Source organism: Ambystoma mexicanum, chromosome 9 (assembly GCF_040938575.1).
Source record: "Ambystoma mexicanum isolate Mex_15411 chromosome 9, UKY_AmexF1_1, whole genome shotgun sequence".
NCBI classification, from domain to species: Eukaryota; Metazoa; Chordata; class Amphibia; order Caudata; family Ambystomatidae; genus Ambystoma; species Ambystoma mexicanum.
This window is the reverse complement of record NC_090931.1, coordinates 529,824,703-529,838,914: the sequence shown is the minus strand read 5'-3', so window position 1 is coordinate 529,838,914 and position 14,212 is coordinate 529,824,703.

Sequence of the window (14,212 nt, the reverse complement as noted above, 5' to 3'; positions counted from 1 at the left end):
CCTTAGTTTTGGGGCCAATTATTCTGTTGTCTAATCTCAGAAATGTGATTTCTTTTAGAAATGCCTAGTGCTGCTCTAAGGGCATTGTTTTGTAAAGGTTGTATTTTTCTGATGACAGATTTGTTAGAGCCTATGACAGGGCATTGCAGTAGTCCAGGCGGGACAAGATAAGTGCTCTGGCCCGGGTGATACAGCTATTGGCGGAGAGAAAAGGCTTGCCTGTTCTTATGAGTTTGCACGAATAGGCCGTCAAGGACGCTAACGTGTTGACCTGTTTAGAGAATGAAAGAGTAGAGTGGAGATAAAAGCCTAGTGTTTTTACCTTGTGTGCTACCTTAATGCAGTTGCCATTGATTATGAATGACGCGTAGTCGGGTCCCAGTTTTTTTAGGTTGAAGCGGGTGCCCAAGATGATGAGTTCTGTTTTATCATCATTCAGGCATAGACCGTGCATGGCCATCCATGCCCGGATGACGATGTACACTCTGTTCAACAAGGCCAAATCCTTTTCAAAATCCCCTGAAAGTGGGAGGAGGATCTGGGTATCATTTGCATAGTTAGTGTGGGTGATACCAAGATGGTCCAGATCATCGAAGAGGGGCTTGGTGAATATGTTGTACAGTGTGGGTGAAACACAGGATCCCTGTGGGACACCACAAGTGATAGGTATGGGATCTGCAGTGGCAGAGGGTGAAAAGACCCTCATAGTTCTGCCGCTGAGGAGAAATCTAATCCATGTTACAGCGTCCTTCGAGAAGCGTGCTGCTGTGTCGAGATGGTTGCATAGGATTGTATGATCCACCAAATCAAACACAGCTGAGAGGTCTAGGAGGAGGAGCAAGGCTGATTTGCCATTGTCTCTGAGCTCATCAACGTGGGTCGTGAGATCAATGAGAGCAGTCTCTGTTCCGTGTTGTGGGCGGAATCCTGACTGTCTAGCTCCTAGTAAGTGGTGTAATTCCAAATATTTTTGTATTTGCGTATAGGTCACCTTATCTCAAATTTTTAGAAGAAAGGGCACTGTTGTAATGGGCCTGTAGTTGGTAGGTGTTGAAGGATATAGTGTTGGTTTTTTTAAGAGTGGAAGTACCCAAGATTGTTTGAGGTTAATGGGTATGGTGCCGGTGGTAAAAGAAGCGTTAATAAGCTTGGAAATGAAGGGAGATCGGTCTTGCGCGGCATCTTTGATGATCTGTGCTGAGCAGAGATCGCCCTGACAATTGGATGATTTGAGGGATAGAATGATTCTTTCCACCTCAAGGATAGATACTTTGGAGAAGTTGAATCGGGCAGGTTGGGTTTGAGGTGTATTTACAGCTGTTTTGGGCAATGGTGTGTTCTTTAAAGAATTATTTTTTGGGAGATTTTATTTTGTAGCATAGATACTTTATTGGCCAGGGCATATTGGATGTATCTGCACCATTTTTTATCTTTGTTACATGTGTCTGGTATGGTGATGGGGGTCTCTAATTCTTTAAGAATAGAGAATAATTCTTTCATATTGGAGTTAGCTTGGGAGATCCGAGTCTCAAAGGAGGCCCGCTTAGGTAAGCAAATTTCTTTTTTGTAGAGGGATGAGATTTTAGAGAGCTTTAATTTGTTAATTTCCAAAGGTAGTAGTTTCCAGGCGGCTTCACAATTTCTTTTTTGTTGTCTTAAGTTTTTTTAAAAAGGTGTGAACAATTTGTTCAGGTGGCTTTTTGGTTTACTGGGTCTCAGTTTAAGAGGGGCTATCTGGTCCAAGGAAGAGGCCATCATTTTGTTGAACTCCTCAACCAGGTTTTCTGGGTTGGCACTGTCAGGAAGTGCGTTGAGGGTGGGGAGTAAGGCAGGGATAGGTCTATCCGCTGTAATGCTCTTTTTATTTCTGGTAAGAATGTGAGGAGCCATGGGGGGTGAGTGGGTGGGGGTCTGTTGGTGGAGAGTGTAAATGACAGTAGGCAGTGGTCGGTCCAGGCTAATGGTGAAATGGAAAGGATATTGGCATGGCAGTTGTGGCCAGCAACCCAATTTAATATTCTACCTTTGCTATGAGTGGGGATAGTACTTCTTTGGGTGAAGCCTAATTCTACTAGTGTATTGGCTATTGTTAGCACAGGCAAATCCAAAGGGTCGTTGAAACCCAGATTAAGGTCACCTAATAGTAGTGATTGTGTTGAACTTTTAAGGTTGTTAGCTAGGATCATGTTAATGTCATCCTCAAATGTCCCGATTGGGTCCGGGGGGCGATATATCAGGTGTATATTAAGGGTTTGAGAGTTAATCAGCGGCACTTTGACTGACAGAGCTTCGCATGATTGAACATCGTAAGAGGGGGCTAGTCTCATGGTGAGACTTATGACCTGCCAGAGGACATGGCGCTGAAAAGCTATGGCTGTTGCCTTGGCCCTGACCGTGTGGGCATGCATGTTCACCGGAAGTGGTCTATGCTGGCCCTCGTACGCTTCCTTGATGGCAGAGACCATCCAGCGGGAAATGGAGGCTTTTGAGGGCTGATAGCCTGGCCTGGCACCTCCAAAAGTGATGAATAGGGCATCTAACTTGCAGAAGCCCTTGGTCCTGTCCAGGTAGAATTTCAGGGCACGCCTGACATCTAGGCAGTGCAGAACTCTCTGAGGCTCGTCCTTTGGGTCAGCAAATAATGTGCGAAGGACGATCTCCTCGTTTAGGTGAAAGGCTGATGGCACTTTAGGTAGAAATGCCGGATGGGTCTGTAGGACCACCTTATCCTTGTGGAAGGTAGTGTACAGCTCTGAGGCGACTAAGGCTTGGATCTTGCTGACCATGCGTGCCGAAGTAAGGCCGACTAGTAGGGCCGTCTGGATGGTGACTAGCCTGATGTCCGCAAGGGTAACCAAGACTAGGTTCAAATCCCACACGGGGTGTGGCTTCCAGATGGGCGGGTAGAGTCTAGCGAGTCCGGCCAGGTGTCTCCTGACAATTGGGTTGCAGGAGGAGAAGACCCCTTCCTCCGAATTCCTGTAGGCCCCAATGGCTAAAAGGTATGTGCGGCAGGTGTCCACCTGCATGCCAGAGTTGGCGAGGTGCGCCGAGAATGACAGTACGTCGTCCAGCGAATAAGCCAATGGGTCGATATCCTTGGAGTGGGTCCAGTAGCAGAACCTGGTCCATTTATTTTTATACTGCGCTCTGGTAGCCCTGCTCCTAGCCCCTTGTATGATTTCTAGATTGGCCTGGGATAGGTTGAGGTGGCTGAGCGTCACCTGCTCAGGAACCACATCTGAGGGCCAGCTTCTGAGGGGCGGGGTGGACAATCCTGCCCCCCTGTTGTGTCAGAAGATGTGCTGGGCCCGTCGGGAGGTGGCTTGGAGGGACCTCTGAGAGGCTGAGCAGCTCCGAGAATCATGGCCTGGCTGGCCATCACGGAGCTATCAGAATGACGTTGAACTGGTGAGACTCCTTGAACTTACAAACCACTCTGTGAATCAGTGGAGTGGGTGGGAAGGCATAGGCTGATATGCCGTTCTACTCGATCCATAAGGCATCGTCCAGGGAGCCTAGGCTCTGCCTCTGCCAGGAGGCAAACTGGGGGCACTTCTTGTTGTGCCTGGTGGCAGAGAGATCCACCTGGGGGAGGCCCCATCTGTGGAAGATCTCCTGTGCAACAAGGTCGATCAGCTGCCACTCATAGTTGTCCGCTCCCAACCTGCTGAGCCTGTCTGCTTCCAGGTTGGATTCCCCCAGAAGGTGGACTGCCGTGAGGAAGAGCTCATTCTCCAAGGCCCATTCCCACATGTTGATAGCCAGTGTGCACAGGGCAGGGGACCTGGTCCCCCCCTTGCTTGTTGATGTAGTACATACTGGTCGAGTTGTTTGTCTGGATGAGAACAACCCTTCCCTTGAGACGTGGGAGGAAGGCTCTGCACGCTAACCAGATGGCGTTCAGTTCCAGCCAATTGATGTGGTAATCTTGTTCCTAGCGGGACCACGTGCCGTGGTCTGAGAGATATTCCAGGGTGGCTCCCCAGCCCTCGAGGGAGAAGTCTGTGGTAATCGTCACCTGCGGGACGGGGAGCCTGAAGGTCTTGCCCCTCCACAGATTGCAGTCCTCGGGCCACCATATGAGGTCCATGTGGAGAGAGATGGGGATCCTGATGATTTTGGCTTGCGATCCCCTCTCCTAGTTCCACTATGCTGAGAAGTGGAGCTGAATCCTTCTCATCCTCAGTCTTCTGTGGGGGACTGCAAGCAGTACCGCTGCAAAAAGGCCCAGTAGATGCTGGTACCACTGTAGAGGAGGTCCCAAATATAGCCTGCACTCCAGTTGCCCATTTTGAAGTACCAAGAACGTTCACACCGAGATATGGAACGTATGATGAGGAAATAAACCAGCAGAGAGCTGCAGTGGGGCTCTGCCCAGTACCTATTATAAGAACAATACCTATTGAAGTACAAATACCCAGACAACCATGGGCAGTAAGGTACCCATTGAGAAAACCCTACCAGCAAATGAAACGAAATGAAGATTGTTTAAGTACTGTACAGGAAGAAACCAGAAAATCCTTAATGGAGGGTGAATGGTGACGTCACGAGAGCCTGGACGGACTCACAGATAGAGCAAATGACGAACCAAGAATGACACAAAGAGACAAAATGCCCGGAGAAAAGAGATTGTGAGCTTAAAGTGATAGAAAGCTATCAAAGCTTAAGAGAGGTAAGCTGTAAGCAAAATGAAGACAGTCGATCAGTTTACGCCTGTACATATGCTTGGAACCGCAAGAAGCTAAAGAAAACAGTGCAGCTTGCTATGCTAAGTAGAAGAATAGAGCGGCAAGCGCCATTGTATATAATCTACCTCAAAATGAAGCACAATATTATAAGTGCAGGTCCACTTTGCATGAGAAGCAGAACCAACTCAGGTTATTACAGGCCAAACGCAAGAAGTTCCATATTCTAGCATCAAGAGGAAAAAGGCAGAATCGAAACTCGGCAGAGGCAGCTTGTGCCAGGGAAGCCGAGGTCACATAAATTGAAGCTGTAAACAGCAGGTACTTTAATTAAAGCAAAGAACAGAATATCCTGCCTCTGAAGTATCGAGATAACAAAGCAAAGGCAGGTGGCAGGGTGAAACAAAAATCAAATGCACAAATGGAGAGAAACGGGGCAAATTCATGGTGTATTAGCACGTGACCAGCCGAGCAAGAAGAGGCACGAGTTCACACCTACACTTGGCATCCGCCCAGACAGATATATCAAAACTTTCCCGACAGAAGATGCAGTTTGGAGGCCAACCACAGTAACATAATTGACACATAGTTTTTGAAGTGATGATTGATTGCAACCTTAATTGGAGGAAGGCGGGGTAGCTGAGGGGGCACCCTGCACCTGGTTGACCATTCTGCGTGCTGCTAGGAAAAGTGGAGAGTTATGCATGGGGTTGATGCCAACCCAATCACAGTGGACCAAATAATCTAGGGTCCTATAGTTAGTAGAACCAATGACACTTCATAATTTTAGTGACGTTTACAGTAGTCATTTATGAAGGAAGGGCTTAGCTGCCCACCTGACAGTATTTACCCAATCCCCTCACTCCATTACCATATACAGATATAGCACCTATATTAAAGTTACGTTTTTCAAACCAATATAATTGCATGTTAACTTTTGAGTTTTACACGTCAGGTTATGACGCGTTTTGAGTAAAAAAGTTATGTTTTCTATGAAATTCAAGGGAGTTGAAGCGAGACGGGTTGTCGCACTGCTGTCGATTTCCATGTTTCCCCGTTTTTCGTACTTGTCATTAAACTGACTCCCCTTTGCCAAACCATTGAGTTGTGCTTATTGATTGATGTTGGATTAAGAGACCCTGCACCCCCATCCATCTCGAGGTGCACCTATCTCATCTTAAAGTTCTGCAGAGCAAACCCCGACTCTATGGGCCGGCCAGGGGTCTCTCAGTACACTACCAAGCCGAAGTAGCACCTCGGCTGAGAAAGTGGGATGTGGCCCTCCTGATGGCCGAGATCCTGTCCTCCGAGGGAAGACCCTCTCGGAGTGCGTGTCCCAGATGAGGCCCAGGAAGGTCAACGACTGTGTGGGTTGCAGCTGTGACTTCTTGAGATTGAGCGAAAAACCCAGGTCGTGTAGCGTGTTCATCAGTGCCTGGGAGGAGTGGTGAACTGCTTCCTGAGATGTAGCCCTGACGAGCCAGTCATCTAGGTAGGGGTACATATGGACTCCCTGAGCCCAGAGGAGGACTGTCACTGCATTCAGGAGTCTGGTAAAGACCCTGGGGCCGAGTTGAGGCCAAAAGGGACGACCTTGTACTGAAAATGGCATCCCATGATCCTGAAGCGGAGGAAAGACCAATGGGGTTGCCAGATTGGGACGTGCAGATAGGCGTCCTTCAGATCCAGGGAGCACATCCAGTCTCCCCTGCATAGTGTCTCCGCAATAAAAGCTGGCGTCACCATCTTGAACCTCTGGAGAGGTAAGGAGAGGTTGAGGGTAGAAAGGTCTAGTACAACTCTCGGGCCAGCCTGGTTCTTTTTCTGAATGGCGAAGATCCTGGAGTAGAAGCCAGAGCCCCGCTCGGAGGCTGGGACTTCCTCTACGGCCTGGCTCAGGACGAGCAACCAAATCTCTGTCCCAACTTGAAGAAGCGGGGGAGAGGAGGGAGGAGAGGCAGGAATAGGTAGACGGTACCACTACTGACAGGATCCAGGGGTACGTGAAGTTCTTTCACCAGAAGTGTGCGTAAAGACCAAGCCTGCCCCCCACTGGTGACACGTGGACCTGAGTGGGGCTGTCATGACTTTTTACCCGCAGAGGCGGAGGAGGGAGACTGGAAAAAGCCCTTGCCCCCCCCTTTTGATGCTTGTGCCAACTCAGGGTCCGCGAGCGTTCCGGCTGCCTGGACCTCCGTTCCTGGAAGCTGCAAAGCCTCCAGATGAGCGACCCTTATCCAAGCTTTGCTGAGACTGGGAGTATGCTTTGGGCTTTGTCAGATGAAGACTTAGCCGGCTGAGAGCTATTCATGCCCAGCTCCTCGACTGTGCTGGAGTGGAAGAGGTCACTGCCCTAGAAGGGCAGATCTAGAATTCCTTCCTAGACATCCGGGTTGAACTTGGTTGCACTGAGTCAGGCCATCCTTCTCATCTCCGTGACAATACAGATGGCATGTCAAGAGGTATCGATATTTGCTAGCGTGAACTCCATTATATCCTGTGCCACACGCTTGGCCTCGGCTAGCCTCGCCTTGAAACGTGATTGGCTGTGGGAGGGGAGTTCCGGGAGGAAGTCAGCAATTTCTCGCCATAATCTGGTTAGCGGCTGCCAGCATGGCGTCTGCGTTGGCCTGTCGCAGGTGCAAGGAAGCATTGGAATGCAGCTTCTTACCGTATGCCTCAAAGGTTTTCTCCTCCTTGCCTAACAGCGCCGTCGATGAAGAAGACAAGGACGTCTGAGGTTTGGAGAACAGTGAATCCGCAGCGATCACTGAGGAGTGTGGCTGAGGATGGGAGGAGAGCAAGAGTGTATCCTCTTCCATCTGCCTGTACTTGGCGTTCAGGCGGCGGTTGACTGGCTGGACAGAGTGTGGCTTGAGCCAACCCTTCTTGGCGAGGAAGACTACATCGGTTTGCAGCGGAATTCCCATTCTGGCAGAAGGGCGCCTCGTGAAGACCTCAGCGAGGACGCCCACTGCCGGTTGTAAGACCTGGGGCTGTGGGAGGCCCAGGTATTCCGCTAGGCCCACGATACATTCGTGGAAGGCTCTGGACGATGATGGTGTGTCAGGATCCTCCTCCTCATCAGTATCCTGAGGCTGGAGTCAGGGGGATCCTGTGGAGGAGGAGGAAGAGTATCCAAAGCCAGAGGCTGGGGCACGGGGACCACCGCCAGAGGCTGAGGAAGAGGCTGAGGCTGGTATGGAACACTCTGTGGAGAAGGCTGAGGAGCCAGAGGAGGCGGCTGCGCCGGGGCCAGAGGTGTCGGCGGAGGCATCTGTGGTGCCGCTAGCATAGCGGGAAGCTCTTCCCTGACTGTGTCCTTGATGATGTCCCCCATATCTGGAGACTTCATGAGGCCGAGGAACCTCTCAAAGATCTGGTCCTCACTTGCCGAAGAGGAGGAGGAGGAGGGCACTGCAGGGGTTACTAGAGGTAACTGAGGCCACTGCCAACCCTGTACATACGGACGCAATGAAAAACAGCCTTGCGCATAAGAAGGGTAGGCTGTAGGCCACGTACCTGGTTGATGCCAGTCCCACCTCGATACTCGTTCTTCGCTGAAGTCTTGCAGAGGTGTCGAATGGGTGTCCTTTTCTGGCCCATCAGCCATTTTGTTGAGCTGCCTACCACGTGGCTGCTACGTGTTGCTCAGCTCGTTGATGTGAACCTCTGCCAAGTCTCTTGTGTGAGGTGCGTGACTTGCCCCGCTCCTCGGGCACGTGCCCGGTAGGTGTATCAACCTCGACCTGGGGGTCATTAGAGCTGCGTTCAGGCGTAGCTTTGGACATACTGCCAGTAACAGGGTCTAGCGCCTCGGCCATGATGCTGGTACAAGCGCAGAGCCCCTTGGGCGCAAGCCCGGTGATAGAGCCTAGCGGACCCTCAACCCTGGCACCGGGAGGATCCGAGGACCCCTCAGCCCGATGGCCGGTAGCTGTGACAGCCTCGGTACACGAGTTGGTAAAAGGACCAGACCGGTCCCTCCCGCGTAGGAGAGTCCCTGGGAAGGAGTCTCCCTTGCGAGGTACAGATGAAAATATAGGCCCTACCTCTGGCCTGGAACTCCCGAACTTCTTGAGGTCCTCAGAAGGAGACCGCTGAAAGAGCACCCTCGACCTGGCTAGTCTATTCTTCAGCATTTTCGTGGACAACGAGCCGCACACCGAACAGGCTTGCCAACATTGGTCTGGGCCAAGGCAACGTAGGTAGAGGGCATGGGGGTCTGAAGTCAGAAAAGGCCCGTTGCAGGATGGGCACCTGCTGAACCCTGTCGAAGTCGACTTGCGCCGGGGAGGAGCTGTGGCGTATGAGGACCAAGTACCTATTGAACAAAAAGACAAAAGAAGATATAGAGGAAGATTCTGCACGTCGAATTACATGGCTGAAGCCAAACCCAGGAGCGCTGGTGAATTCAGCCTGTTCCCGTTGGTGTGAAAAAAGGGGACTGAGGTGTGGTGCCGGAGGGCGGAGTCAGGGCAGCGCACTCCCAGGGCCGCGCATCTAAATTTAGAGGGGAAGAAGATTTTTCTGGTGAAAAAGGTTCCGTCTCCCATCCCTCGCGAGGGACACCCATGCAGTATGGAGGAAAGGGGACGGGACGTAAAGTACACCATGCTCTGTATGAAATATTCAATTTGCCTATGTATTTTGTAAAAGTGCCACAACTGTATAAATGTGTGATTTATATTAAGATTGATTTTAGGCAGAAATGACTGTGGGATGGCTTTGCACCTCATAAAACACAACCCTATAAACTGAGTCTCCTCCTGGAGGATGCAACCAACATAGTCATAGTCATCTACTACTGATGCAACCATCAATGGAATAGGCATTGTGGACAGCATCATAATTTTCTTTTTGATCTGTTTTATATTCTTTATAAGAAAAGGGACTTGGTTTTTTTAGCGTGTTGATAATTTATGGTTAAAAAATAATGAAAAAAACAAAATAAATCTAAAAAAACAAAAACAAACATCACTGGAATAAAAGAAGGACAAAACAAGAAAAGTGATTAAGAGATCAAAAGATAGAGATAAAAAACTAAAACAAAAAGAAAAAATACATATATATATATATATATTATACATTTGAAGAAGTTTGGTTACCAATTGGATGGCATTTAATGTTATAGGTTAATGGATGTTCTGGAGTATAACAGTCTGAAATCGAAGTATGAAATTATTTTGTGTGCCCAAGATCACATGTATGTATAGAACTAAAGCCAAGATTACTTTGTTTCTGCAGTAACTCTTTGGTTAGGTCCCAGCAGAAACAAAGGTGGGAGTGCAGGAAAAGAGGGCTCTGAATTTTAACTAAGGCTCTGAATTTTAACAAAAATGAAAACTGACCCCACTTGTCAACAAGAGTGTGGGACAAGAGTGTGAGACTCTGGGCTGAATTTGGTCTGAGTCAGTATTCTGAGTGCTTTGAAACATACAAGGTAAAAAGGGGGGTCGAATGTGGCATTGCATAACTGCTGATGTTATCATGACATACCAAACCACAGTACTATGGACTGAGTGCAATGAAGAATAAAACTAACATGTACAAATTCTACTAATAACCCCAAAACTCGAACGTATCCCATTACTAATATTCAAGGCAGATCGGTCCATACCCATGTGCTGCAAATAATTGATGACAAGCTGGTTCATTTTAAAAGAGAATACATTTGCAGGATGAAAGTAGCATTTGAAAGAAAGATTTGAGCTAAGGGAGGTGGAAAGTTACACTGTTCAAAGTAGCTCCATTGTTTAAAAGGCTTTCAGAACACGAACCAGCGCAAAGATATGTAGCCAATTACATCCGTTTGCTGCTGCCTCAATCTGTGTGCAGAGGTTCAGGTTGAACATGTGCTATCTGGAACTTTTTAGTGGGTTGGCTGATTGAGAGGGAGTTTCTGATTGATGGGATGGCATTACTGAAAGAGGCACAGATATTGTATGCCTTTTGTAAGGGGAACATACCTTGAAAGGAGGAAAGTTGGGAGAGCTTAAAAGAGATGTGCAGTGAGAAGGAGGGGTTCTTCATTGCTGTTGAAGCAAGGAAAAGGAGGTTGGCAGAGGGACAGACAGACGGCCAAGCTACCCATGACAGAGCCTTGAGGACTGCTGCTTTTGCTAAAATTGCCTGCACAGGCTGGCTTTGCTGAGTTAATTCATGCCGAGAGGGAAGAAAACCAGATAAAGGCATTTTCCAGTGCGGGTTCTGTCCAGGGAGAAAACAAAAAAAAGGCATTTTCGCCAGTCCAGGTGGAGGGGCTCCTGGCTTCGCTGTGCAGAGGCACACAGAACCAAGTGTCTTTTGGTGAGTTCCAGCAAATATTGAGGTGCATGAAGTGTATGAATGTTTTTACAAAAATATTTTACAAGCAGTTGAAGGCTGGCGAATCTTGTCATAAATTAACAACGCGGGTAATTTCAGGTGCTGCGCAGAGCAATTTGCTTTATTTCAAGGGTTTTTGATCAGTTCATTTTACAAACAGTTGCAATCTAGAAAAGCGCATTCATGTTCATAAATGTAGACAGCTATTTTCCATGTGTTTTTGAGCACCCAAGTGACAATCCTCAGATGTAATAGAAGGTTTGAGCTGCCGAGATTAGTAGCGAATGTTAAGGTCAGTTTTAGCTGAACTCTTGGCCTCTATTGCATAGAAGAGTGTTTGAAGTCTGTTTTTTTTTTTAAAAAAAGCTATTTTCCGCAGGGGAAGCAACTGCAAATGAATTGTATTTGTGGATATTTCATCTTCATTTTTGAATTAGACGAAATTTCATGTAAAACCACTGTGCATTGCACGTTTTGTTTTTATAATTTGCATAATTCTAATCTCTTATAAAGCACAAAAAAGAGAAAGGTGAATCAGCCTCAGACTACTTATTATGTATCCTGGTTTCTTGTGGTAACATACCGACAGTCGTGAACCAAGTGATATCTTTGTGTTACCCCAGGCGGTATCTCCATTTTACCGCGTGTGGTAAAAACTCAAAACCAAACTGGTCACTGTGAACTGGGTCAATCATTCAAAGGGGTTGGTTATATGGATAACTGTTTTCAGGTACTCTGGTAAGTACATACTGGGTTAATGTAGATAAACTACCACATGATAATGAAATTGGGATTTAGGGTGCACCAGGTCCGGTTTTGGCTTATCGTTTATGATCCCGCTATTGGAATATCAGGCAGTCCTGTATATTTAGGGCTCACCAAAATACCACAAAATACCCCAACAGGCTCACCAAAATACCACGAAAATACCCTAAAAGGCAGCACCATTTAATTCATAACATTTTATTTCCCAAATGGGCAGTAATGAATAATGCAATAGATTTTAGGATTTGTGAGGTCAGGTATGCATCATTGGATTAGGCAACTGGAAAAGTGAAGGTGTTGTGAAAAGGGCAATGATGGTGAACGCAAATATTGAATCAGCTTTTAGGCTGCTGATGATACATCGTGAGTACTATTGGTTACTAGGTTTCCAGTTTCAAAGAAAGTATCAGTAAGACAAATGTATGTCAATGGGTTGTTCTGTGTCTTGCTCCTATTTTGAAAAATTGGTACATTCTTGGAATGAGTGACTTAAGAGGTAACAACAGTTATTGCATTATCTGGATATGTTCTTATTCCTGGACCCGCCTGCGTCAGGAATGTGGTCAGATGTCATGTCAGTTTGTCCGAGCTATATAAAGGTTGGGTGTCCTCTAGCGCATCAGAAGACTGAGGGCCCCCTAGCATGTTAATGTTACTTGGGATAGAGATGGATTTGATGTCGGGAGTGAGCAGAATACCCTGCAAGAAGGTTCAGGCATTTAAGGATTCAACTGAGGTTTGCACAGCTGCAAAAAAGCCAACACTCTACCAACTTCAAGTTTTGGTGGGCCAATTTATTTATTCTTTGCATTTGTTGAATGTAATTCTAATGATAACTCCAATAGGCAGTTCATTCTCAAGATTGATGGACCAGGCAATGGCAGGGCTGCAAAAGAAGCCCCACATGACTTGCTTATTAGGAGAATTGAGGGATGATTTGCGAATAGGGCCAACATTTCTGTCAGACTTTAATGGTACACTAGTTTGGCCAGCATCAGTGGTGTCAAGCAGAGAGCTTGGCTTCTTTACAGATGCAGCAGACACTGTGGGTTTCTGTACAATCTAGGAAATAAAACGGTGGTTGAGCATATGGGTTAAAGATTTGGTATTGTCTGGGTTAGTGATGAACATTACCTTTTTAAAATTATTCCCCATTGTAGTCCAGGGAACATAGCAGCAAATTCCGGAACAAAAGTGTGGTGTTCTGGTTTGATAGTATGTTTGTTTTTAGGCCGTCAACAATCAGAGGCTGTCTTGCAGGATGGTGCGGAAGCTGATATTAACGTGTTTAAAGGGGAATGTGGTCTTTAAAGAATACATGTACCTGGTGTGAACGATGAAGGGAGATAACACACACACCTAACATCTCCTGTTTCTAATGTTTTTCTAAGTAAAAGTCCTAAACAACATCACTTTAGAAATTCTAAAAATGTTATGGACTCCAACTCCAATAAAGCCTCAAGTACTGAGATGAGGAAGAAGAAGAAGGAGTTGATGCAGTTTGCTAAAAACACAAAGGTAAACATGAAGACTAGTTGTTTTGGTGAAGTACAAGGGCATGGAACATTTAAAAATGGTATCCACACTCGGGATGCAGGCAGAGCTGGAGAATGTAAACGTACATTCCAGTTACATACCAGCGTAGCACAAGGCCAGGAGAGATGCAGCGGGCACCGTTGGAGGACCGTCGGAGTACTGGAAGCAGCAGTAGAGTTACTGGAGATGCAGTCAAGCTGAGAAGCAGCAGTCTTTGGTCCCGGAAAAAAAGGCGGCGGGTGAATGCAGAGCTGCTGGGAGCGTTGGAGGAAGTTCTGCAGTGCAATGGAGGCTGTCCCAGAGAGGAAGCTTCTTTGCAGCAATATGCCACAGGTCAGAAACGCTGCAAGACACTGGTGAGTCTGCCCAGACCCATTGGGGACCTACGAATATTTGAATACCGACCAAATAACGTACCGAGACAGAACTCAAACAAGTCCCCATGTATGAGATATCAAAGTGGGGAAAGTTGGAGCAAGTGTTATCCCAAGCAAATTAACACTAATGAAGAAGTTAAAAGACAGAGCTTGAACTAGTCCACATGTATGAGATGTCAATGGGGGGAAAGGTGGAACAAGAAATACCTCAAACCTATGAAGTAGAAACAGAGTGAAGTACTACAGCTCTGCTATACTAAAGGCCAGTGAAACAGAGAAGAAGTCCTGATGAAAGGAGCACATCAGGCAGTGAGCACTTGATATAATATGATAGGTTATTTATAACGCGCTTAATACCCAGAGGCTTCTAAATGTGGCCCCGGGGATCGAACCTGTGTTGCTCCATGTTGTCTTGCTTCCAAGGCGAGCATGTTGCCGCTGAGCTATCCTCCTGGGACGGCGGTGGGGGGAGATACCTGGCAGAGAATTATACCAGGGGATCTACAAGATCCCAGAAAG